This window comes from Gorilla gorilla, chromosome 3, assembly GCF_029281585.2.
Source record: "Gorilla gorilla gorilla isolate KB3781 chromosome 3, NHGRI_mGorGor1-v2.1_pri, whole genome shotgun sequence".
NCBI classification, from domain to species: Eukaryota; Metazoa; Chordata; class Mammalia; order Primates; family Hominidae; genus Gorilla; species Gorilla gorilla.
Window position 1 is genome coordinate 189,542,916 of NC_073227.2, and position 25,183 is coordinate 189,568,098.

At 39.9% G+C, this 25,183-nt stretch overlaps 1 protein-coding gene and 1 long non-coding RNA gene across 9 annotated transcripts in view; one reads left to right on the top strand and one right to left on the bottom strand.

Annotated features, from left to right (window-relative positions):
* PALLD (palladin, cytoskeletal associated protein) overlaps window positions 1–25,183 on the top strand; it is a 435,452-nt gene that overhangs the window by 100,033 nt on the left and 310,236 nt on the right. The window lies entirely within an intron of this gene.
* LOC129533302 (uncharacterized) lies at window positions 1,147–20,410 on the bottom strand. The gene is made up of 3 exons (XR_008679440.2): window positions 20,208–20,410; window positions 3,385–3,515; window positions 1,147–1,676 (listed from the first exon to the last, which is right to left on the bottom strand). It is a non-coding gene; the product is annotated as an uncharacterized lncRNA (long non-coding RNA).

Consider the following 25,183-nt stretch of genomic DNA (forward strand, 5'->3'; position numbering starts at 1 on the left):
TATCTTAAGTGCTATAAAGATACTGTAAAACTACTGCTATGGAAACTTCAGTAAGGGTGTGATTATTTATTCCTTGGAATCCAGAAACATCTTAATGAAGCAGCATTTAAAGTGGGCCTTAAAGGACAGAAGTAGCTTTCCAGGCAGGTGAGCAGGTCTGTTGTCCTGGGGAGGCTACTGAAAGAACCAAATGTGTTTCTATGTAGGGAACTCTTGTCTTCTGTATGAGGTTGGCATGGTTCACTCATCAAAATGTATAATGAGCTAAGAGCCTGGAGAAATGACTTTTGGACATTTCATCCCAGAGAGAATAAACAGAGGCCCTTCCCATGGAGGCAGCAGCATAGGTAGCTTAGGTTTGTACTTCAGGGTCACTTCTTGACAAGGAAAATGCAAGTCTTATAGATTGGGTCCTATAGATTTCCTCACCAATTCCAAGTATAGACTAACTTGGCCTTGTTAAAAAAAAAAAAAAAAAAAGGGAAACAGGAAGAAATATCTAGAATTCTTGGTTTCTAAAAAAAATTACAATTTACCATCTCTCTGACTTGGAGAAAGTAAGCCAAAATATCTAGGTTTTTATGTTTCTTAAACTGTGCTTATCTCATTTAACCTTAAAGGTATTTAATTGAGTCAATCCATACTTAAGCCCCAATAAATTCAATATAACACTTTTACCCTTTTCAAAGTGTTGTCATCAATTGGTAAATCTAATAAAAATTGAATATTTTTTAATGGGAAAAAAAAATTACACCATAAGCAAAGTCAAAGAATCAACAAATAATTGAGAAAAGGATTTGAAGCATGATTGACAGACAGAGAGATAATTGTGTTACAGTCAGAATTGTCACAGATGAATTTTTTTAAAGACAACTCTGGCAAAGATAATGAAAGGGATTTCTATATAAGATAATAAAATGCTCAGCTTAATTTATAATTAAATATAAATGAAAACCATAAAAATATACCATATACTATTTATCAGATTGGCAAGTATATAAAATTTTAATACTACCTAGAATTAGCAAGAGTGTGGGGAAACAGGCACTCTCATAAAGTCAGGGATGGATCCACATTTGTGCCTGAAACTCATACAGTTTTGGAGACTTCTTTAAGAAAAAGAATACAATATTAAGCATGCTCTTGAATTTTTATTTAGAATGAGAATGATTCTAATAAATTATAAATTTTTAAAACATGACAAATACCACAAACATTGCAAAATCTAGAATAATAACATAATATTTATTGATGTACTGCCTGGCATAGCTCTCTACTAACTTTTCCCTATATTTTTGATACATTCTTTCTGAGTATCATTTCATGCAACAATGTTATAATACATTATGTAAAGGGAATAGAAATATAAGTCATTTTTCCTCCAGCATGGTTGGTCAAAAGAAAATTTTTTATTTTTGATATTTGAAAAAGTTTCTTTTAGTTTCACAACTTATTGGAAATATCTTATAAATTTTTAGGATAGCTGATAAATTTGAAAAAAACTCTAAAACATTTATTTCATATATGACCTGTAATGTTTCAGGGAATTTCAAGTTGGTTACTATGTAACCATATCAATGTTAAAGACCATTTCAATTGATGGCACTTCTTTGTAGTTGATGTCCTTGTCACAGTGGTGTGTTATGAGCTTTACATTATTGTCCATGCCAGTATTTCTGTCAAATCAATAAGAACTTCATCATTTTCATGTATTTATATGATTTGCTCTTCTTTATAAACATGATTATCAAATAATCCAAGAGCCTATTTACTACCCCTATAAGAAAAAATGTATATCCTTTTAATAAATTACTGCTTTTCAGAGTGATGAATTTTTTTAACAATGCACTTCTTTTTTAAAAATATGTATAATATTTATATTATTGAATAGCAATAGGCAATACACCCTGTATCTGTAAAACTTTGGAACCACTGGCTTATTTGTTAAATCTAGTCCATGCCAGCCTCCAAACACCAGAAAAAAATTTAGTTAGCTTCATTCTTTGATGCCTCACCAAAATATTCTACAAGATCTGAAACATCCTCCTCCTCATCATCGTCTTCTGGGTTTGGTTCTTTGCTATTCAAGACTTGCCATGGGAACTGTTTGGCTAACTTCCTGAGACTTGTTAAGCTGTCAGCACCAAGCTGACTTAATATTCCAGGAAACATTTCTGTGATTGGTTTGGCTTCTGCATGACTGGTAACTGCAAAGGTGTTAGCAGAGAGAGAAGAACTAGAGAGAGGAGCAGAGAGAGGTAATTGCAAAGATGTTAACAGAGAGGGGGCAGACAGAGGTTAGACTTTGGGATCGTCGAAATGAAAAACTGTCCCATCTTCAATCATGTTCACCTCTTTAATACCAGCTATATTATTCACAGCCAGTTTAGTTAGGGAACTCTGAAGCTTTCTGTCATCTGCTGTAACTCTCTAGGTTCCACCTTTGTTTTGCAAGCTGTACCCTTGCCTCCTATCTGGACCTGAGCCTGAAGTTTGGCTAACTTTCTTGATTCACACTGTTGGTAAATCCAAAGCAGGAAGGGTCCTCCAACACCAGCATACAGCAACAGCAAAATCACAATTCACTTCTGTATATCAAAATAATTCCATAGATCCCACCACACATTTTTATTGCCTTGGTTTCATATTTCACTGACTTTTAATCTGAATTTTATTTCTTTAATAAATAATTTTAAAGATGACCAAAAACATATTCTTCCTATATGTCAACATCAAGGGTCTGTAATTCCTTATTATATTAAAACTTTCTAAAAGGTCTTTATAAAATTCTGTTAAAATAACATATCCCAACTCAACTTCTCCAAGCCTGATTCCCAAAATAGCAAATAGCCACTCTAACTCCATGTGGCAAGTAAGGGGTGTAACAGTGAAGAATTCAGAGTTAAGAGATGGTAGTCATAACCGATTGTGGTTGAAATGTCTTACTTTTGCTAATTTTACAAAAACATTAGAAATGTCTACATATTTTAAGGGCTCATGCAGGGCCTTGGAAGAAGACCATACAAGTAAGATTCGAGGTTCACAATAAATTGGCTTACTATAAATATTCCTCAGTACACCCTTAAGGTGAAAGTCAAAATTCTAATCACCTATTTGAAGGACAAGTTGGCAGCATGTACCAAAATTTAGAATTAAACATCCTTGGATCCAACACTTCCACTTCTACTAATTCACTGTTACAGATAGACTGTCACAGACAAACAAAACATTTTGTACAAAAATATTCAATGAAGCATTGTTTGTAACAGATGAAAAAATGGAAATGCCGTAAGTAGAATAGTGCAAGTAATAATGGATATCAACAATATAATATGCTATGTAGTTATTAAAAAGAGCAAGTTAGCCAGGCATGGTGATACACACCTGTAGTCCTAGCTACTGGAGGCTGAGGCAGGAGGATCACTTGAGGCCATGAGTTCAAGGTTGTAGTACTGTGACTGCATCAGTGAATAGCCATTGCACTCCTGACTGGGCAACATAGCCAGAACTTGTGTCTATAGAAATTTTTAAAATAAAATAAGAAGAATAAGTTAAATCTTTCTATGTATGTAACCATGAAATGTATCCAAGTTGTATTTCAATTTGAAAAAGTAGTTTAAAACAGTGCATGTGTGTGTATATCACACACACACATATATATACACATGCACTGTTTCAGACTTTTTCAAATATGTGTGTGTGTATTGTATACACACATATATATACATACATGTGTATACACACATATATATACATACATGTGTATACACACATATATATACATACATGTGTATACACGTATATACATATACACTATATAAACTGTGTTTGTGTGTGTATACATATATAAACTGTGTGTGTGTGTGTGTGTTAATAGTTTGGCCACAATTTAGTTTACATATTATATTTATACAGATTTTTCAACAGTTACATGTTGTACCATTCCTAGTGGCTATTTTTGGGGATTAGACTAAAAGGACAGAGGACTTCTACTTATAAAAATTTGTCTATTTTTACTCTATTCCTCTCCCCATTTTAAGCAAAATGTTTTACTTTCATAATAAAAAATTATAGCTGCTGCTCAAATCAATTTCTATGACTTCTCATGCTTAAATTACTTTCCCTCTTTAAACTCATCTTTTTAAAACAATAAATAAATGAAAATATTTGAGAACACCTGCTTGCAAATCATATATACCATTTTTAGCTTTTAGCTGAGGTCTTGTTTTTTATTCCTCTATTTCAATCACAATCGGTGACCAGAACTTTAGGAAAAACATGAACCCAGAATTTCTCAGGATTTCTTAAATAATGCCTTAACATAATTAAATATAATGATGATTGAGTAATCAGAACCATTTTAGTACATTTTCTTCAAAAATCAAAATACTTTTATATTGGGGGGGCAGCATCATGATTAAAGAGAGGATGCAAAGAAAGTCTAGACTGCAAGCAGTTACCAACAGGGCACAAGAGACTAAAAGACTTCTAGTCATCTCAGGAGAGAATGATGGGAGTACTCTAGAATACTTGCAAGAGTGTCTTCCTTAAAAAGAAAAAGGTAACTCCTAAAGACGGCTGTGATATCTATGGTGCAATGTCAACTTTGCCTGGGGAGAGAGGGGAACGTCCAGGCTTGCCAGTGAGCTGTCTTTAGCATAATATTCTAAATGATGCAAGGATATTAAGAAATCAATGATTTATTGCTATTTCCTTGTGTCTCAGTGTTTTTTCTTCTGCAAGTTTGGATTTGCCTTAGGCTCTTCTTTAAAAAAAAAAAAATCTTAGCTAGTTGTAACATAGGTCCAAAATTCCTAGCTTTTTAAGAAATTTGTTAATCCAGTAAAAAAATCTATCTATAGGCACATTAGATTGCACATAGAGGGAAAGAGGCATCTCTCCCATCCCAGGAGACTGAATGCCTTGTTTTAGAGAAGAACAGCTTGTGCACAAATGGCCCCCAGGTGAATAAGACTCATTATGGTCATTTTGGTCACCTTTGGTCCAGAAGACCTCAAGGCATTAGCTCAATTTGTATGTCATCAGAAAGCAATGATTCATAAACTTCAATGCGTAGAATGCCATGAATAGCCTGTTAGAGAGAACCACCCTCCACCACTACCACTGTCACCACCAGCAGCACACAATCCTGATTCAGGACCACATTGACAAACCTGCCTTAGAACTTTGGGCTTACTCTAGAGAAAATTCACATGCACAAAGCCAAATCAAACTCCATTCCTCTCTTTGAATAGATCCAACCCTCTGCTTCCTGATCTGTATTAAATAAAAGAATAAAAATAAGTTGTCTGATAATCTAACATGCCCAGGTTAGCTTAAATAACAGAAGTTGAATGCAAGGACACAGGAGATATCAAAGAAAGCAAAATCTCAGCAATTGCACAGCTTGATTTGGAGAAATGTGAATTCATTCCTTGTTGGAAAAGAATATTTCAGGGGCTCCAGGGGCCAAGGGTAGCTCTTCGAGATCCAAAAGCACAAGTTTATTAATGAGCTCATGACTCCTCATCTCTACTTTTCTATCTCTTCAGTATTTCCTCCTACGTCTTATCTACCTTCCCTCTACTTGGTGTTCCATGGCATAACTTCTGCCTTCTAAGGGCCAACTTCCAGAGCCTCTCTACTTTCTAACCACTCAATCTAACCAAGACAGGAGGGGATAATGGGGCCGGGCAACCACCATCCAGCATAGAGCACTCTTGTGACTCCAGTGAGTCTGCAGATATTAATGTTTGAGTCAGACAGTTGGTCTGGCCAGTCAGGGCAAGAGTGCAGGGTCACAAGGTCCAAAGCATGGCAACTAAGCGTCGAAAACCCTTCAGGGTGAGATTTTGAAATGGACAGATATCTGTCAAAAGAGAGTTACGTACTCGCCAGGCAGGCACTTTGGAGTCTACTTATTCACCCAGCCATTCCACCATTTGTTGAATGTCTACTAAGGGTTAAACACTAGAAACAAACACTGATTGAGACATAGACTCTGAATTCCAGGACTTTGAGTACAGGGAGTATGGTTAACAGGTAAATCAACAAATATCACCCAGTGTGACAACTGCCAAAAGAGAAATGTGTTCAGGTCTAGGGAACCCAGAGAAGCAGGGAATACAAAAGACTCCATACGTGAACTTTGAGCAAAGTTCCATTAATTAGATGAAGCCATGCAGAAATATTGCCAGGTATGAAGGCACAGTGGGATTTGCCCGTGTTCAGCGGGCTGAACTCTAGCTCTGTTGCTCAGCGTATGCTAAGTTTGGCTTTGTTGTACTCATTTCCAGACTCCATTTTAGCCATTTCAGATGTTATAAGGAAAACTAAAATATAAATTACCTTAAAAGTAAGGGACTATTAGTATCCACAGAACTGCAGAAAAACATGGTTCCTGGAGGGCGGCTTTGGGAAGAAACATACCAACTTGAATATATATAGAGAGAAAAACACAAGGTCTCACTCTGTCACTCAGGCTGGAGTGCAGTGGCATGATCATGGCTCACTGCAGCCTCGACCTCCCAGGCTCAAGCAATCCTCCCACCTCAGCCTCCTGAGTAGGTGGGACTGCAGCATGCACCACCATGCCCAGCTAATTAAAAAAAAAAAAATTGCAGAGAAAAGGTCTTGCTTTGTTGCCCAGTATGGTCTTAGACTCCTGAGCTCAAGCGAGCCTCCCACCTTGGCCTCCCAAAGTGCTGGGATTATAATGTGAGCCATCATACCTGGCCCTGAATGTATTAAAACTATGCAGTGATACCCCAGTCATGGATTAACCACTCTAAATAGAAATTGTTTCTGTCAAATACATATTTATCTCTAATTTAAGGACTGACAATGGAGAATTTTTTAAAGATCCTAAGCAACCCATTGCCATCAAAACTTCCAGTGTTTATCAACATTTTAATAGACCACTTAAATATTCTTGATCTAAGTTATAATTAAAAGTATCTCAGGATTTATTTTTCTGAGAAAACATACAGCAGTTTTTTGTTCACCTAAAAATCTTTATATTGTAAACTTTATATCATAAAGTACTTTAAGACTGTTGATATGCTCCTTAGTAGACTTGCAGAAGAGTAATCAAATGTTATACAGATGAAAATGTGTCTAGTTAATTATGAATGTATAATTTTATCAATGACATTTTATTACCACTTAATAACTTCAGGAAAGACCTATTTTTCAAAATTCAGAAAAGTACAGCTTGTTCTATGTTAGGCACAGCTGCTTAAATGTGCTCATTATGTTTTGTTGGGGATGTTTCTTGTTATTTTCATAGTAGCCCTCGGGTTACAATGCATTTTTGCAAGGTGGTAGGAATAGGTGTCATTCTCTTCGTTAAAAATGACGCAAGTAAGGTTCAAAAAAATTAAGCGTTGTGCCCAATGTTACACAGCTGGTAAAAGTTGAACTCGTGTATTCTTTCCATATTTCCCAAAAGGTTCACAGGATGCAAAAAGGTTCCATAGTAAAAGTGGTTTGGAAAATTTTGGATGAAACAAAAATTAAACAGTTCTTTTTAAAAAATCGCAGACATCTCAGTGAATGGATATACACAAATGTGCTTCATAAATCTCGAAGTAGAAAGATAGTCTGCAGCATTTCCCAAACATACCTGAGTATAAATCCCTTTTATATCCAGAAATATCTCATGGTATTAATCGTGAAACATAATCTGGAAAAAACTATTCTACATTATTAGGCTTCTTCTCATGTAGTAATTGAAAATAACTCTGAAAACTCTCCCTTAGGAAAGTAATTCATGAGAGCTGCAGTGAGAAACAAGAAGGGAAAGAAAATAAACAAGCCTGACAAATTCTGTAGAAGCTGAGAGGTTAGACAGTAACATCAGTACTGTTATACAAACCAAGAAGGACAAAAAGACACTTGAAATTCATTACAAGCCAAATTTTCCTCTGGATCAAGGACAGCTATAGGGACCAAGAGTAAACCATATATCCATTATCTTTATGTTTCTCAGTTCTGCTTTAAGCAAGAAATGTAGCCAACCAAAGGAAATGTCTCAATTTATCTATGAAACACACAACACCCAGAAAAATCTCATAAAATCTTATACATGGAACACGTAACATGGCCAGTTTAACAATCAGCCAAACAATCTGCAAAAATGATATAACAGTGCCTGAATTTGAACATCTCTAGACATAACAAATAGAGCATAGTTACATTACCAGACTAACAACGTTTGATTAAGGCATACAGAGAATTTGGAAGACACAAAGAGCATATGTCTATAAAGCTTAAGTTTGTTATGTTGCAATATGAATATTAATAGTGCATGGGATTTAATAGCAAGAAAGTTACATAAAGTGCATGTCTCTGAGAATTCCTGCTGTCAGTGACTGGAAAGGATCCCACTGGGGAAATGCTCGCTACCTAACAATGCCATTGGTGGTGACTCATCCAAAATTCCGACACAGACCTAATGAGCTTCTGAGAGAATGCCTGGCAGACTCAGTCCTATTCAGTGTGTTAAATAGAGGGTAAGAAACAAAGTTCTCAACTGATACAGTTTTCTGTAAAGCTCTATTGTTTCTGCGAGTTAAGATATACTATTACATTGGTCAAAGGATATTTGATCTTCCAGCTACCACTTTGGTTAACTGGAGAAAGGAAAAACACCACAAAGTAAGTTTGCTTTTTTGTTTTTTGTTTGTCGAAGTCTTTGTACTCTGATACCTTCTTTGGAATATCAAATATAAACTGCCCCTCCGGTGCAGAGTGTGATCAAGGGGGTAATTAACTGAGCTCTAAATGTGATGTTTCTGGTGGTCACTTCAAGTCATTCTAACCAATTAATCAATCCTGGTGCTCTGACTTGGATCCTATGTTTTCAGCCCCTGGAGCAGTGGTTCTCAAGCCTGGCTGCCCATTAAATTCATTTAGGGGATTAAAAAAAAAAAATACCGATGCCTAGACCCCACCCTGGACCAACTAGATAGAATCTCTAGGGATAGAACTTCTGTATTTGTGAAAAGTTTTCTAGGTGATTCTAAATAAAGTCAAAAGCCTCCAAAAACTGCCGTTACGTTCATGTCCAGCTACTGAGTATCTAGTCTCCAATGAGTGATCCAAAAATCTCAAAGAATTAAGCATGAAAAAAATGCCCCCACCAATGACTGCCATACAGCTGGCTGTTTGGGACCAGCACATAAGACATTAGAAGACAGGCCCATGTTGAAGCAAGGAAATGTGAGGACTGTGATCAATGTTGGTCAGCAGGATCCAGGGAATGACTCACAGACTGGGCAGGGGAGCCTGGACTGAACGTGGGCTCTGCAGAGCTGTCTGGACACACTGGGCTTGGTGCATCTGCGGACCAGCGGCTAGCATGTTTGTTCTACCCAGTCTCTGTAGCTGCTACCACTCATGCTATCACCTCTACCAGTAGCCCCCAAAAATAAATAGACATAAAATGGTTTTCTTCTCACGAAAATTTGTAAGTAGTGTAAAAGATATAATATATTGAAGGAATTCTTGCCACCAGAAGAATTCACTGTTTGTATTTTGGTTTGCAGACTTGGGCTACGCCAATGTCAATATAGATTTTTATCCTTTTTTTTAAGAGTTTGCCCAATTTTTTTTTTAGGGCGAATTTCCAGAAATCTCTTTTTTTCATTAAAGGGCATCTATATTTTAAATTTCTACAATCATTACTAAAGTACCTTCTGTAAAGCTTGTATTAACTTATATTCCTATAAGTAGTCCTCTTTCTCTGTGTCCTTGCCTGTAAAGTGAATTAGAAGTTGTTTTAATCTTTACTAGTATGAGAGGCAAAAACAGAAACTTATGGTTGTTTTAATTTGTGTCTCTTTGATTATCAGGGAAGTTGAGCATCCTTATGTGTGATTTTTGGACACTTTGTTGTTGTTTTTGTTGTTACTTTCCTCTTTGTGCCTGTAATTTATTTTAGTGCCAGTGGTGGCTGCTGCTTTCAGACCTTCGCCACCCAGGACGACAGCTCAGCTATGCCCTATTTGCCCCCGTCAGCTGGAGTTGAAGCAATACCCTTCACTTAAGATTAAGCTTCCTGGCCAGGCGTGGTGGCTCAGACCTGTAATCCCAGCACTTTGGGAGGCCGAGGCGGGCGGATCACGAGGTCAGGAGATCGAGACCATCCTGGCTAACACGGTGAAACCCTGTCTCTACTAAAAATACAAAAAATTAGCTGGGCATGGTAACAGTCACCTGTAATCCCAGCTACTCGGCAGGCTGAGGCAGGAGAATGGCTTGAACCTGGGGGGCGGAGCTTGCAGTGAGCCCACTGCACTCCAGCCTGGGGTACAGAGAGAGACTCCATCTCAAAAAAAAAAAAAAAAAGATCAAGCTTTCTCAGAGAGTCAGTTTCCTCATATAAACTACATGTTCTTGAAAAAGACAAGAGCTTGGTGGCTGAACACCCCAGCAGTCTAGTGTCCCCTTTGAATCCCTACTGCCATCCTCTTCAGAGCCTGGGGTGGGAACACCCATGAATACACTGAGGGCCAGCAAAACCTACATGGCCCCTAGGCCTTCCTGAGATCAGAGGAGCCATCTTGAGGCACAAGCTGAGATTTTCTCTTGCTCATAACATTGAGTTCCAAAATTTAACGTGTAACAAGATGCAAGATGGGCCAGCCATTTTTCTTTAAGATGAGGGAGAAACGTAAAATCATATTTTGTATGTGTTTCACTAACCTATGCTAAGAACCTAAGATCCAAAAGGCACGGGGGCTGGGAGATGGGGATGGGAGTTGAGAGGGGAACATTATATATAGGTGCTTGCAAGGAAGTTGAGAAAAGGTACGATATGAACGGTACAAGGGAGGGAGTGAAAGGAAGAAGAGGCAGTGCAGATGACAAGTCATATCTTCGGAAATAAATTTTGAATGATAATGAAAGCAGATTCCCTCCCTCATATTCTTTGGAGCATCTGCCTGTCTCCCCTTTCACTCCCACCACACTTAATGTAGTTTATTAAAAAATAAACAATGGCAGAGGGAACTGGGAAGTACAAAACACACAGTGACTGGAGGTGTAACTGGTTGATTACTGTTCTGACTCATGTAATTTTGGCACTCGGTGTGAGCTTTTTTTCTGTAAGAATTGAATAATCAACTACAGCGGACCCTTGTATTCCAGGCTTTGATAGTTATATATCCATAATACTTACAACAGATAATATTTATTGAGAGCCAGACACTGTTCTGAGTGCTTTACCTGTGTTATTGGCACTTTTGATTATTTCAACAAACTTGATCTCCATTTAACAATTGAGGAAAGAGAAAGTTGAAGTAAGTCGTTGGAGACCACAGAGCTAAGGTAATTTGATAGCCAAGTAGTTGAGGCTGTCATGCTGTTATTCTGTTCCTCTATAATGCTAATTATTTGTGAGTGTTTTCTGGAAAAAAAAAAAAAATTGGCTGCAAGGAAAAGAAAATCCACTTGAGCTAGCATAAGCAAAAATAAAAGAGTATTATTAGGGTAAGAGAACTGAAAGACAGGGTTCAGAAACCAGGCCTCAGAAACAAATGGTAACAAGGCACCCTATACTGTTAGGGTTCTGCCCTCTGCCTCCCTGTCTTTGCTGCCAATCTTACTCTGTTCCTGCAGTCCAAGGGGCTGGAAATATGGCTATCAGCTGCTCACAAGTTTGCATTTTATAGGTCCCACCACTTAAAGAGCTGGCTCTTGTTCAGTAGGTCCCGTTTTTACAATTCCAAAGAAGAAACCTTGGTTGGTCCACCTGTTTAGTTTAACAATCGCTGTGGCTGTAGAGCAGGGTCCCACTGGGAGCAGCGCTGGCAACCTATAAATATGTGGTGCAGAAAGAGAGATGCTTGAGCAGATAAATAGGAGCCCATTCCTGTGAGTAACTCCATGCTTTATAACTAAAGTGGTCTGCCATTTCTCAGAGGCATGAATCTGAAGCCTGCTCATAGCAAGCCCTGCCAATGAGCGCATCCAATGAGCCCCCCATTTGCATCTCAAGATGGTTTTAGTCTCCTTTTAAATGATATAATTTTCAGGACATATTATAGTGTTGGTCTTCATGAGACTGAGACTTCATGACCTACATCAGTATGACATCACTTCCCAAAGAAACATGAATCCATATCCAAAATTCTTGCAATACATAATGTAAGTGCTTATTGAAGTTTCTTGAAGCAACTAGAAGAGGAATTACTACATCATGTAACATGCATCAAAACCTCTTTAGAAGGCCTCATTAGATATTTCTCTTCTTTCTCCCCACAAACTGTCTTTTCTCTTAATCCATCTCTGATATCCAGAGCTGTTTGTTATTATTGTCGTTGTTGCTATTGCTGCTGCTGTTGTTGTTGTTGCTGCTGCTGTTTTGGTTTTTCATTTGTTTGGATTTTTCTATACCCTAACTTCTGTGAATCACTCTGGCATTTTTTAGTATCTTTCATTTTTTTTCTACTACCACTCTGATCAGTGAAACAGGCATAGGATAATAGAAGATGAGGAAGGTGGAAAGCTATAACTATTTTTTTTTTTTTTTTTTTGCCTTACCAAGTTTTGTCTCACTGGAATCATTGCAGTTTTCCACAAAGAAGGGGACATCCCCCTGAGGCACCCAGAGTTTCTTCCCAGTTCATGTTTCAACACACACACACCCCACTTCCTTCCTGTGTCCTGCTGAGCTGAGTAGAATTATCTCCAAGGCCTTAAGAGCATTACCTCTCCATAAAATTGGGTGATCTGGAGTTGTCCTGAATTTCAGCAGCAGGACTCAAACTTCCTTTATTCAGACGCTGTGGCTCGGGTCAAGATACATATTAGCCAGAATTATGTTTACCTGTGAATAATTGGCAGCCCAATTTGCAGTGGCTTACGTTAATAGGGGTCTATTTTTTCCTATAACAAGAAGTCTGGCCTTAGAGAGTTGCTGATGTTGGTTTAGCAGTTCCACTTGTCAAGCAGTGATCCCAGGAGACAGGAATGGAGGTCGAGGAGATAAGAAAGCAGGAGTGAAAGCTGTTACAAAAAAAAAAAAAAAAAAAAAAGTTCTCCAGGTGGATGACTAGGCCTGTTCCTGTTGTGATCCCTCCAGGACATCTATACATTGTCCTTCAGAAATGTCCAACCAACAGATGAAAGAAAGGTGCATTGATCCCTCAGTCCCTGACCCCACATTGGGCAAGGGCTGCCCTGTGGGATGTCACCAGCACTTCCAGCTGTGCATGCTTGTTTGCTGAGTGGGGTTCTGGATGCCTTCATGTGGGGGTATCAGAGTGGCCTAGGGGCAGAACACAAGAGGTGCTGAGGGCAGCTTAGTGGATGTGGGCTGTCAAGATGTCCTTGCAGGGAGTTGTGATGGCTGGAGTAAAAGGTGGGCTCCTGTGTGGATACGATGTGGGACCCAAGACACATCTCATACAGCTCAGAACCTTCTGAATCTGAGGTTTCTACGTGCTTCCTTAATTCTGGGAAATTCTCTGTTACTGTTCCTTCAAAAATGTCATCCCAAGTATTCTCTTCTTTTCTTTTGGGATTCCTTCTATATCAATGCAGATATTGTCCTCCACAATGCTTAGTTTCCTTTTACAAATACTCTCTCCTTTTATCCCCTCCAGATTCCTTTAGAGCTAGCTCTGCATCCCAATCTTCCTACTTGCTAATTCATTTTTTGTCTATGTCCAATCTGTCATTCGATCCATTTATGATATTTGTTCCAATGCATATATTTTTCTACTTAGTATCTCCAATTGGTTCTTCATAACTTCTTATTGCTGTTTCATGTCTCACTATCTTCCCTCAACTCTTTTATAATATTTGATATGCTTATTTTAATCTTCCTGGCCCATCAACTATGTTGCATCTCGGATAGCTTTCCACCAGGAGTCTTTCTCTTTATTCTCCTTGGCAGTCTCAGCGTTTTTCCCTCAGAGCTCCTGTTCGCCTGAGGGCATTCATCTCCTTGGTTGATTAAGTATCTCTGGGGTGAGGGCTAGAAGCCGGGGCCTCCATCTGTCCCCTTCCTAGAGGGCCATTTCAAGGCTGAGATGCTCAGGTGCTACTCTCTGGGCTCAATCACTTCATGTAGGGCATTGCCCCATTCCCCAAATGGGTGGCCCTGTCCCTAGGGACTTCGTCGAAGGTTGTGTGTGGAGGGGTGCTGGGGAAGGCAATGCATGCAGCTGGCCAGACAGCTTGAGCATTTCCTTATCAGTCTCTCATGGAGCAGAAGTTTCTGCATCACCGGGTGCTCTTTAGCAGCCATTCAGTGGCAATCTGGCAATGCACAAGACCAAAGGGGCAGAAATAAACTCGTGCTCCCAACCCAGGCCCTCCTCTAGAGGCCAACTTCCATTCGGGGCCAGCACTTTTACACAAACATCATGATCCAACCACCTTCTGGCTCTCCAAGGGTTCCTCTTAGTTTTTCTAGTAACTCTGGCTTCAACATCCTCCCTCTCACCTCCATGCATCTTCAGAATTGGCTTCAGGAGTGGCAGCCAGCAGACTGGTCATTTCTATTCTGTCAGATTCCCTATCTGTACAGATAGGGAGTTCTTTTCTCCATGGGTACAGGGTGACCTCTTTGCCACAAGTAATAAAAGCTGCATGTGGCTCCATCTTCCCAAATCTTGTGTAGTCACAGGTATATTATCAAATCTGTCTCCCACCTACTAATATCTAGAGTCTACTCTTGGCTGGAACGGTTGACCAGTGTGATGAATCCTGGAAGCAGATCCTGGAAGCTGTCCATGATTACATACCAGGAGGCTCTGACTGGACCCTTGGTCACTGGGGACCAGGCCCTTGCTGGTTTGGACCTGATATCAGCAAACAGAGTTGTTTTCTGGCTCTGGGGTCTACTCCAAGAGCCTGCGCCATACTCCGCCATTTGCTCAGGTTTCCTGACAGCTGCCACAACTGCTCCTTCCTCTTTCTTCCCTCTAATGAGCTCCACCAACAATGAAAATTCAGTCAATCCCACCAGTTTGCGGTAAAGTCTAAGCTTGTTTAGAAACTCCTTGCTATAAATCACTCTCTGCTGAACTGAATCGATTGTCTCTGATCCTGTGAGCTATGTTCCATCACATCCTGCTGGGGGCCAGCTGCCAGAGCTCCTAAAGCACAAACACAAAGGTAGCACCTTCCTCTCTTCTTCTTGTTAACATACAAGAAAACAGCAAAACAAAAACGCCTAAACCTACAGATCGTATCAACTCTTCAATTTGACATATGTATCTGAAGACTATCAGATTAATCTATAAGCAAAACTGAGGTCCTTGAAGACTTATTCTATGACCAAATAGTAATGAAAAATTCTGCAGGCTACATTTCACTTCTGGCATTTGTCTGTTTTGAAGTTTTGCCTTTCTGGTACCATTTTAATGCTCAACTACCTGGAATCTGGGCTGATACTCCTCATGGATTTTTCTTCTTTCTGGTAGTACATGTTTCTCACCAGCGGTCTTAAAGCCTACTTGATTCTCTGTCCTACTAAAAGAGCTCAGAGGATGCAGTTCCATTAATGAGTCAGATTCATCAGTGTAAAGATGTCCAACAGGCCAGGCGCCATGGCTCATGCCTGTAATCCCAACATTTTGGGAGGCTGAGGTGGGTGGATTGCTTGAGCTCAGGAGTTCAAGACAAGCCTGGGCAACATGGCAAAACCCCATCTCAACAAAAAGTACAAATATTAGCCAGGTGTGGTGGTACATGCCTATAGTCCCAGCTACTTGGGAAGCTGAGGTGGGAGGACCACTTGAGCCCGAGAGGTTGAGGCTGCAGTGAGCCAGGATCGTGCCACTGCACTCCAGCCTGGGTGATGAAGTGAGACTCTGTCTCAAAAATAAAAATAAAAATGTCCACCACAGACCTCTTCTAAGCTTCCTAAAATGCCTACTTTTAAGAAATTCAGTGTCCTTGAAATCTAGGTTTACAAAAAAAAAAAATGCTCATCTTATAATTTCCAAAATCATCTCTTCAACCCCCTTGAAATAGGGAACTGATATATCACATCCCCATGTGGTTCCACCCCCCACCCAGGATTTCTCCCATAGTGATAATTGTGATCCCAGAGACGTCTCCACAGTTTTCTGATTCGTGGATGATCACTACAAGAACCATGAATGCTTGTGTCAAGTTGAGCCCAACTCCCTTGCTCCAATCTGTCCAGCAGCTGAACAATGGTGAAAGTTTTCCTTGGCTGCATTCTGGGGTAATAATTTTATCTAAGGTACAGCTGTGCATTGTTCTTTAGGTCAAAAATCTGGGACATTTGCCCCCAAACGTAAGGTGAATTAAACCAGACTGCCTTGCAACTGCCTCAAAGTCTGTCTCAACACAGTGACTCATCCAAGAGAAACAGAGATGTGTCACCAAAAATATCTATAAATTTTTTTCCTGTTTTACTAGAAACTCCTTAGGGATAGAGTCGAGGGGCTCATGCTGTGCTTAGAGCTAAACTTCCTGAAAATCTTCTCCCAGGGTCCTGGAGGCAAAAAGCGCAGTGCAGAATGCTCCTTAGAAGGGAGTGTGGAGGAAAATGAATGCTTATATTAGAGAACCCATGTCTCTGAAACCCTGGAATTCAAAGAGCTTTCTGGACTATGCCCTCACTGGATTCGGAACTACCAGGCTTTCATCATCAAGAATCCATCTTGCCAGCATAGGGCTGAAGTTTCTGCTTCCTGAATACCTTTTCCCCCATCAACTTCCTTCAGTAACTAGTGGAGAAAAATGAAAATATTCTGGGAGGTGGCATGACAGAAAAACTGAGTTTCTAATGTCTCCCTTTGCAATGCATCACACACATTTAGATATCTCAAATGCCTATGTCTAGGTGCCTTGTAGAGTGACCAACCATCCTGGTTTGCCTCGGACTGAGGGGTTTACTGGGATGCAAGACATTCAGTGCTGAAACCAAGAAAGTCCAGGACAAACCCAAATGAATTATTCACCCTAGTTTCATGCTCAAGATGAAAAGAGACACCAAAATACCACTAAGATAAACATCTTGACTGAGGTGTATGTATTTCTGACAGCCATACCGCATCAAAGAGCATGCACTGTAATTCTTTTCAGAATTCCCCTCACCTACAGACCATCCTCAGCCTCAATCTTTACCTGTCCACATCATCTTCTCCTCATCTTTTGGATATGTGTCAGCACTCTCTGCAATTAATTGTGTTGCATCCTGTATTACAGATAACAATGCCAGAAATGGATGCAGATTTTGGTTTTGGCTATAAGGGCTTGGTTGTGAAACATACATATTTATATTGAGAGGAAAGTAGTGGAGAGAAGAATCCTACCTCCTTTGGCTGGTTTGTGCAATGAGCTCAGGACTACACATTTAGATATGAAGTAATTAGAAATAATGAACCTCTGTGATTACCCCAAGACTTCCAGGAGACAGAGTGTGCCCCAAGTCATGCTGGCTACAAAGACTAGAACTCGTTATGTATAAGAATGGGAGAATTCGATTAAGCTAATTCGATTAAACTAATCCAAAGATTATTTAAAAATATGGTAGTGGTGCCACATAAATAATACATAGATCCTACAAAGTCATGCCAACATCGTGAAAAGAAATCTGAGTCGTAGAGCTCCACATCCTGCTGCCCTCCAGACCTAATAGTGTTATTCTTCTGGTTTGTAGCTGGGAATTCATTTAAAGGCTGGAGAATTCAGTTTTGACTGTTCTTTCTCTGCTTAAGTCATGTCATAAGTAATGTCCATCAGATGTAACTCTGTGGATGGCGCCTTCACTTTAGCAGAGAATCTCCAGTCTCAGGAAGAAAATGAAAAGTGTATTTTCCTCTTGGCTGGATTCCTGCCTCCTGTCTTTTTTCTCTATCATATTGAGCACTCTACTGGTCTTAATCATTTTTTCTAAAAAGTCCTGGATTGTATTATTTTTTAAAAAGATACTGTGGACTCTGTCACTCATATTTTTAAAATAATAATAGTAATAAATTAAAGGAAGGCCTACGTCAGTGACCATGCTGCGCTAGGGAGACCCCTGTGCCCAAAACAACAGCTCCCAGCTCAAGAGAGGGAGAGAGCAGCCACACTGGCTGGCCTGGTCAATGTTTTTTTGCCAAAGATATCTTTGTATCTGGAAATTGCTCTTATGTGTATCATACATGTTTGAAATAGCTTTCTCCAATTTGAAAAACCATAAAGCAGCAATAAACAAATGGGACTCTGATTAAAAAAAACTTTGTAAGTATCATGCATACTTTTACAAGTGTTTATTAGATGGTATCATTTTGCCTTTGCTTTTGCATAGTGGACTCTCATTGCTCATGTAAACTTCCAGATGTAGTTGGGTCCCTAGACCATCCACTAACTTGGGTATATTTTTCTCTATTAACTGTTTTTAAAAAAAATCACAGGAAAAGAACCTAATGCTGAAAAGGCAGCCAAAAGTACAATGAAATGAAATCAATCCTAATAACAAAGACTTCTCTTCTTTCCAAAAGCATGCGTTCCTCCCCAGTCCTGCACGGTAAACCACATCAGTGTGGGACGGTAACATTTCAAGAAGTTATTTGAATATCCCAAGACTAAGACCATGAATAAAAAGCAACAGCAGCAAGATTGCCAATAGGCTGTGGGTATTTAAAACACAATGGCGGAAGATTCCTCAAATACGAGGGATAGCTAGAGCCAATAAGCCCCAGTGCATGGATATTAGGAGGTTCATTGATTAGGGTTACATGATTAAAGAAATAGGCTAAGGGAATAAACTGCTGTATACAGGGTTTAGCTCATATTTCTTGCAATGCATTTTTTGAGTACTTTTGCCCTCATTCCTGGGAAAGATGGTAAGTTAAAAAAAAAAACAAACTTTATAAAGCATTACATTAAAAAATTCATACTAAAGGTACTAAGAATAGAAATCACATTCATGCTTCAGTTTCACACACTTTCTGTCCCAAACAGCATATAAATAAATATGATTTTTGTAACAGCTACATTGTGGCATATACCACAAAGGGCTCGGGTATCAGGCAAGGGAAAAACAATTTATCTTCATTACCATCTATCCACACATACTTTGGTAATCATGAAGACATTTCTCCTTACAATTTCACAAGGAAAATAACAGAACTTGGGCTCTGAGTGTCAGTATCTGGCCCGAGTCCATTTAGTGGCAAAAGGAATTCTTAAGTACTGACATTACATTTCAACAGGGCACAAAGAGACAGGATTTACATTCCTTCTTGGATTAGGTTTTGTTTTCATACTCATTCTCTTTAGATAATCAAAAGCATGTGTCCTCACACCTTGCCAGTTCCACCAAGGGATCCTCAGCACCCATCTCAGAGGGGTCTGATGTGACATCTGAAAGGCGACGTTGCTGCCTCCCCAGCCAAGGGGGGTGCTTGTAATTTCTCCTGCATTATCTTTGAGGTATCACTCACCAAAGCAATGAAGGGTAACCATTCCGAATCCCACCAGTGACTCCTTCTGGAAAACACATCAGTAGGAGCCTTCAGTTTTAAATAATCCCTGCCTTGTAGTCACACAGAGGAAGAATACCCCAGTCAATTTATGAGGTCTTTGCCTTCAAGTTGTAGATGAAAGGAGTTTGTTGCTAGCTGGGAAAGCTTATTTATGACATGATTATTAAGGACGGAATGATAGTGTTCCATTTTTTTCTTTTTCCTTTTTTAAGCCATCCTTGGGTTTTGATGATTGTGACAGTATTTTTTGCCTATGTTTTACATACTCCTTTTGGCCTTGAGTTTAAACTGGGTTGTATTCAAGGAGTCAACTTTAATTTTGTGACCAAAAAAAAATCTGTCATCAGAGCTATCCTGCCTTCATTTTGAGTACTCCCCACGCTATCTTCTCTTTAACTCTAACTTGTTTTATTTTGAATCGCACAGAAAAGGAATTTGAATGGCTGCATGCATCTTTGGAGATGCTTAAACATTTTCTCATTTTGGGTCTTAAGGATAAGTAGATCTACATCAGAAAAATTTTAAAGAAGGGATCCTATATTCTAAAAATATAAAAAAGTAATTCAGAGTAGAGTAGTTCATCAAATTAAAAGACTATTTGTTGACTTCATCCTCTTTAGTGACAAAGGAGAATTTAGTTGCACTTCTTTCAGTCGGGGAACTCCACTGTGGATACTACAGAAGCAGGCCAGATCATGTATATAATTTCACTAGGGGAGAAACAGATGGAATTTATTTTCTTACCTGAGTTCACCAGGTTTTCTCATACCTCGGCCTCTCTACTCCTGGTTTCTGATTGGAATCCCATATGGTATTTCTTAAGTGGGAGGCGAATCCCTAACCATTTGCATCAAAATCAATGAAATGAGCAGGTAGGGTGCTTGAGAAAAATAAGGATTCCCAAGCCCCATCCCAAGTCTGCTAAATCAGCATCTCTAACAGTGGCTCCAGGAATCTGAATTTTTAACAAGCTTCCCAGGCAATTCCTAAGACCCTAAAGTTTGGGGAATGACTACTGTGATGTCATAAGAGATTCTAGAATGGAGACTGGCAGGATTGCTGTTGCTTACCCCAAGACCAGCTTTGCCCTCATGCCTCAAGTAATAGAGCCCCTAAGTCTTGGCCAGGCACAACTCTCTTACTGCTAGGTATGTCCGTTTTATGGTTCCAGGCCACCATGGAGATGCAAGCATAAGTGCTGTGAGCAGCTTAAAAGAGTTAATTGACACACGCACTTGCTTCCTGCTTCTTCTTTCTTGCTGGCTGGAATCGGGGCATCATGGCTGGCACCCAAGCATCCATTTTAGAAAGGAGGCAACATACTAAAAAGCAAAAGAGAAAGAATTTGACAACAATGAGGCTGCCATAACAGGCCCAGATAGCCCAACTCTCCATTTCTTCTATATGATAGAGAAATAAATGTCTGCCTGGTTTAATTCGTAAGTCTCTCATTTTGGTGTTTTGTTTTCAGTTGTGGAATGGAGTAGGGTAGATGGTATGTGCAGCTAAGCCTAAACTAAATGATATAGACTCCAAGAAAAAAAATGTCTTCTTTTTCTTCCATAATCCTAGAACCTGCCTGGTACTGATAAGCTGATTTCTTATAAGCAAGCAGTCCATTGTGGGGGATGAGGTATGGAGATGGGTTTCCACGCTTGCAGATTCACAGCCTTTGCAGCTCCTGGGTCACCAGAACAAGACTAGGGGCCGGCCAGTCAAGCGGTAGGAAGATTATCTGCAACCTTATGCAATCATTAGAATTAAAGAGAGTATAATGAGGGGATGAAGAGCAAAGACTATAGGCAGAGTCAGACTCCCTGGGTCTGAATCCTGTGCCCTCACTTTTTCGTGTGCATTTCAGTAAATTGCCCAACTCCTTCGAACTTCAGTGTCCAACATTATAAAACGAGGAGACTTAGAAAAGCAACCATACAAGACTTACTATGAGGCTTAAATGCTATACGTAAAGTCTGGCATCTCAATAACAAATTTTCTCAATAAATGGCAAATACTATGATGGTTATTTTTGAAAACTGTAAGAGGAAAGAAAATGAAACATCAGGAAGTGTAGTTATGAAGCTCCCTCCACCAGCTACCCCAGAACCTGATTTTCTTCCACCTTGAGAAATAAATACTGTAAGCAGTTGAGATTTGGAGAGAGAAAGAGAGATGTTTAAATAGGATTTTGAAGTCCCTGCTCTTGCTTTGCAAAGAAATCATCAGTAAAGTTCTATATTTTTCTTAGGAAAGAAAATAAAGTAACACCGATGAGAACAGGGAAGTGGAATAAGAGGCTGCTATGAAGTGAGAGGTAGCTTCCAGTCCTACCACCTCTGATTAGTTTATTGGCTGGATGATCTCAACCAAGTCGCTTATACTCTAAGCCTCAGTTTCCTTTTCTGTAGAAAGGAACTCATAATATCTGCCTCAGATGATAACTGAGATAAGTGAATGAAATAACAATGTAGTTATATGTAATAATCATATAATTTGGGATTTATAAAGAACTATAGCTTTCTATGGTTTTATTACATATTCAGACTCCATGCTACATTCCTGGGGATAGCAGAAACTCTCTCATGTAAATCTTCTCTGTGCCAATTAATCTCAACTTCAGGGAGGATCTGGGTAGAGAAGCTTTGGGCACGATCATCTCCAGTTGCTGACTTTCTAGGGTTGTAAGGGCCATACTCGTACAGGTAAGCCACCAGAATAATACATCAAAGCATCTAAAAAAATTTTGTTACACACCCATCTTAGTCTCTATTTAACCCCTTTCATTGTACAAAAGGAAAGTGCTTTGAAAGGCAAGTATTAGGAGGAAATGCAGAAATCACTTTCAAGTAGGCTGGCTGTGCATAGCATGGAGGCTGTACTTACTCCATCATAGTCTGAAGCTCTTAGATGACATCAGCCATCAAAAATGCCACCTGTCACCGCTGCCCAGCCACAAGAATGAGTCCTTCCCTCCAAGGAAAATACTGACTGCTATCAAATATGTATTTACTTATTCACAAGCTTCCCTCCCGCTCAGCTCCTCACTGGCGTCACCGATTAGGTCCTTATAAATCCCAGTACAGTACATTTTTTCTTCCACATGGATCCTCTCTGTAACACTTTCAGGCTTCTAGAAGGCAGTGATAATTTCTATCACACTCAACATCCATCAGATCTAGATGTTTCACATGTAATGTGCAGTTTTAAAGGATGTGGATGCCGAGCCATGACGAGGCCTGATGGCTCCATCTTTTCTGAGTGTCCACAACGGGCCAGGTCTGTATCAGGCACTGAGCTGTGGATAGGAACATGCTCACGGAGGTCACCTTTCAGCAGGAGATCCACTTTGTACAAAGACACACATATCTTTGATAAGCAGTAGGAAAGCAGAGTCTAAGGCTGAAGGAAGAGTTTCTGAAGCGAGATAACTTGGCGACTTGGAGGATGGATAGGAACTGGTGCAAAGGCCATGTAAGTGTGAAAGGGCTGATATGGATTAGGAGCTGAATGAAACCCAGTGGGCTGGAATGTGGAAGGGAGCTGGCAGGAGCTGGAGAAGGAAGCAGCAGCCAGGTCATTTGGTTGGCATTTAAATGACTTTTGCTTTTAATCTAACTGAAATAGGCAGCCGCTTAGCTGTTTTAAACAGGGAACTGAGCTAATCCAACCTGCACATGAAGATGATGTCACTGCTGTTGTGGGGATAGCCAGTTAGGAGGCTCTTCGGGTGCCTGGTCTGGAAAGAGTTGTGACTCAGGTTGGGCTGATAACTGTAGTTAGAGAAGTTTGGAGATCAACTGTTTCTTATACTGTGGTGGGAAATCTTTCAGTAGAACCAACTCAGATCTGTGGATCCTTAACAGCTGGAGGAAGACAGTGATGGGGGAGTCTGTACTTATGACGAGCTCCAGGGTTATCTTACATACACAATGTTCGAGGGTTGGACTGACACTTCTGTATCTTCCTATTGCTAGTGAATTCCTTAAAAGGACTAAATTCATGAGTCTGGATCCACCCCAAACCTAGTCTCCTGAAGGTTTCCCTAAAACATCAGATTTAACTGTCACTAGAATGGTTATCCCCAATGAAAAGCACAGTTCTCCTAGCCAATGGTCAGTAAAGTCTGCACTTTAAGCTCTTCCAATAGTAGTGATGAGTTTGTGCAAATTGGTCCACACATTTTCCTGACTCACGATGTAAATGTTTAAGACTAGTGGGCAAACGCACAACCTGCTGACATGGAACAGAGCAAAATCAGCTGACTCCAAGCTACAAACCACCCCAGCCCCATGCTAAAAATGTCATTAATGGGCTTGATTAATGATACTTAATTTTGTGTTTGCTTTAATGGTATTTCAATAAAAAATTATCAGGCTGGGCCCAGTGGCTCACGCCTGTAATCCCAGCACTTTGGGAGGCCAAGGCAGGTGGATCACGAGGTCAGGAGTTTGAGACCAGCCTGACCAACATGGTGAAACCCTGTCTCTACTAAAAATACAAAAATTACCCAGGCGTGGTGTCATGCTCCTGTAATCACAGCTACTCAGGAGGCTGAGGCAGGAGAATTGCTTGAACTCGGGAGGCAGAGGTTGCAGTGAGCCGAGATCGCACCACTGCACTGCAACCTGGGCGACAGAGTGAGACGCTGTCTAAAAAAAAAAAAAATTACCCTTCATTGGGCAAAAAACCAGGGAACTCAACCAAAAAGATGTCCAAATTATAGTGCTCAGTGAAAAAAATACATCACAGGGTAATAAAGTATAATATTATGCCACAGTCGGATTTGCATTTGATGGATAACTTTGTGCACTATGTAGAGGCTGGCTTAAGGAACAAGCCAGGGGACAAAACACATGGCACCCTAGTCTGTGCGGCCAGCCTCACACACCCTGACTTTCTCTCCTTTTGGGAAAAGACAGCAGCATGCTTGTTAGTGGAAGATCCTAGACTTCAGATGCAGACCCTCACCAAATTTCTGGCTAAACCATGGGTCTCTACCTCAAAATTAAACAACACAGTATATGCAAAAAGTATGAGTAGTAAAAGCAACAAATGTTACTTTCCCCCACTTCTTTTAAAATAAAGTAATATAATATTCTAAGCTAGTGATTCTCAAAGTAGGCTTTGAAGTTCATTTTCATCAAATAGCTGAGAACACTTGTTTAAAATACAGAGAACCTGTGCTGGCCCTCTGAATCCAGCTGGTGGGGCCTGGCAATCCACATGTTGACAAGACCCATTTGATCTGATGCACACAACTTGAAAACTGCAATTCCAGACTAGCAGATGCGTATTTAAGTATTTTCCAATTGTTTCAAATGACTATAAGTTTGCTTTGTGTTATTTTTCTCTTCCCTAGCCATTGATAAACCTCTGAAAGTTCAGCCTAGGCTTCCACCAGACAACCTAGCAGAGGCAAGGCTCAATAAACAATGAATCAATACTTGATTGATCTATGGCATGCAAATTATATTATGCAAAACTTCTCTCATCACTACTAAAACTTTTCCAGATGTACAGTTTATTCACTGTTGCCATTGTCTTACAAATCCTTATCTAGAGTTTATTTCTGGAGAGAGGGTAAAAATCCCTAGCCCGCAAATGAGGATCTATGGAACTCCTACTGGGGCCGCTACATGACACAAACTAGAGTGAGAAAAAAAGGTGCCCTGCTCCTATTTTCAGCTCCTTACTCCTTCCACCACCCCAGTCTTGATAGTTAA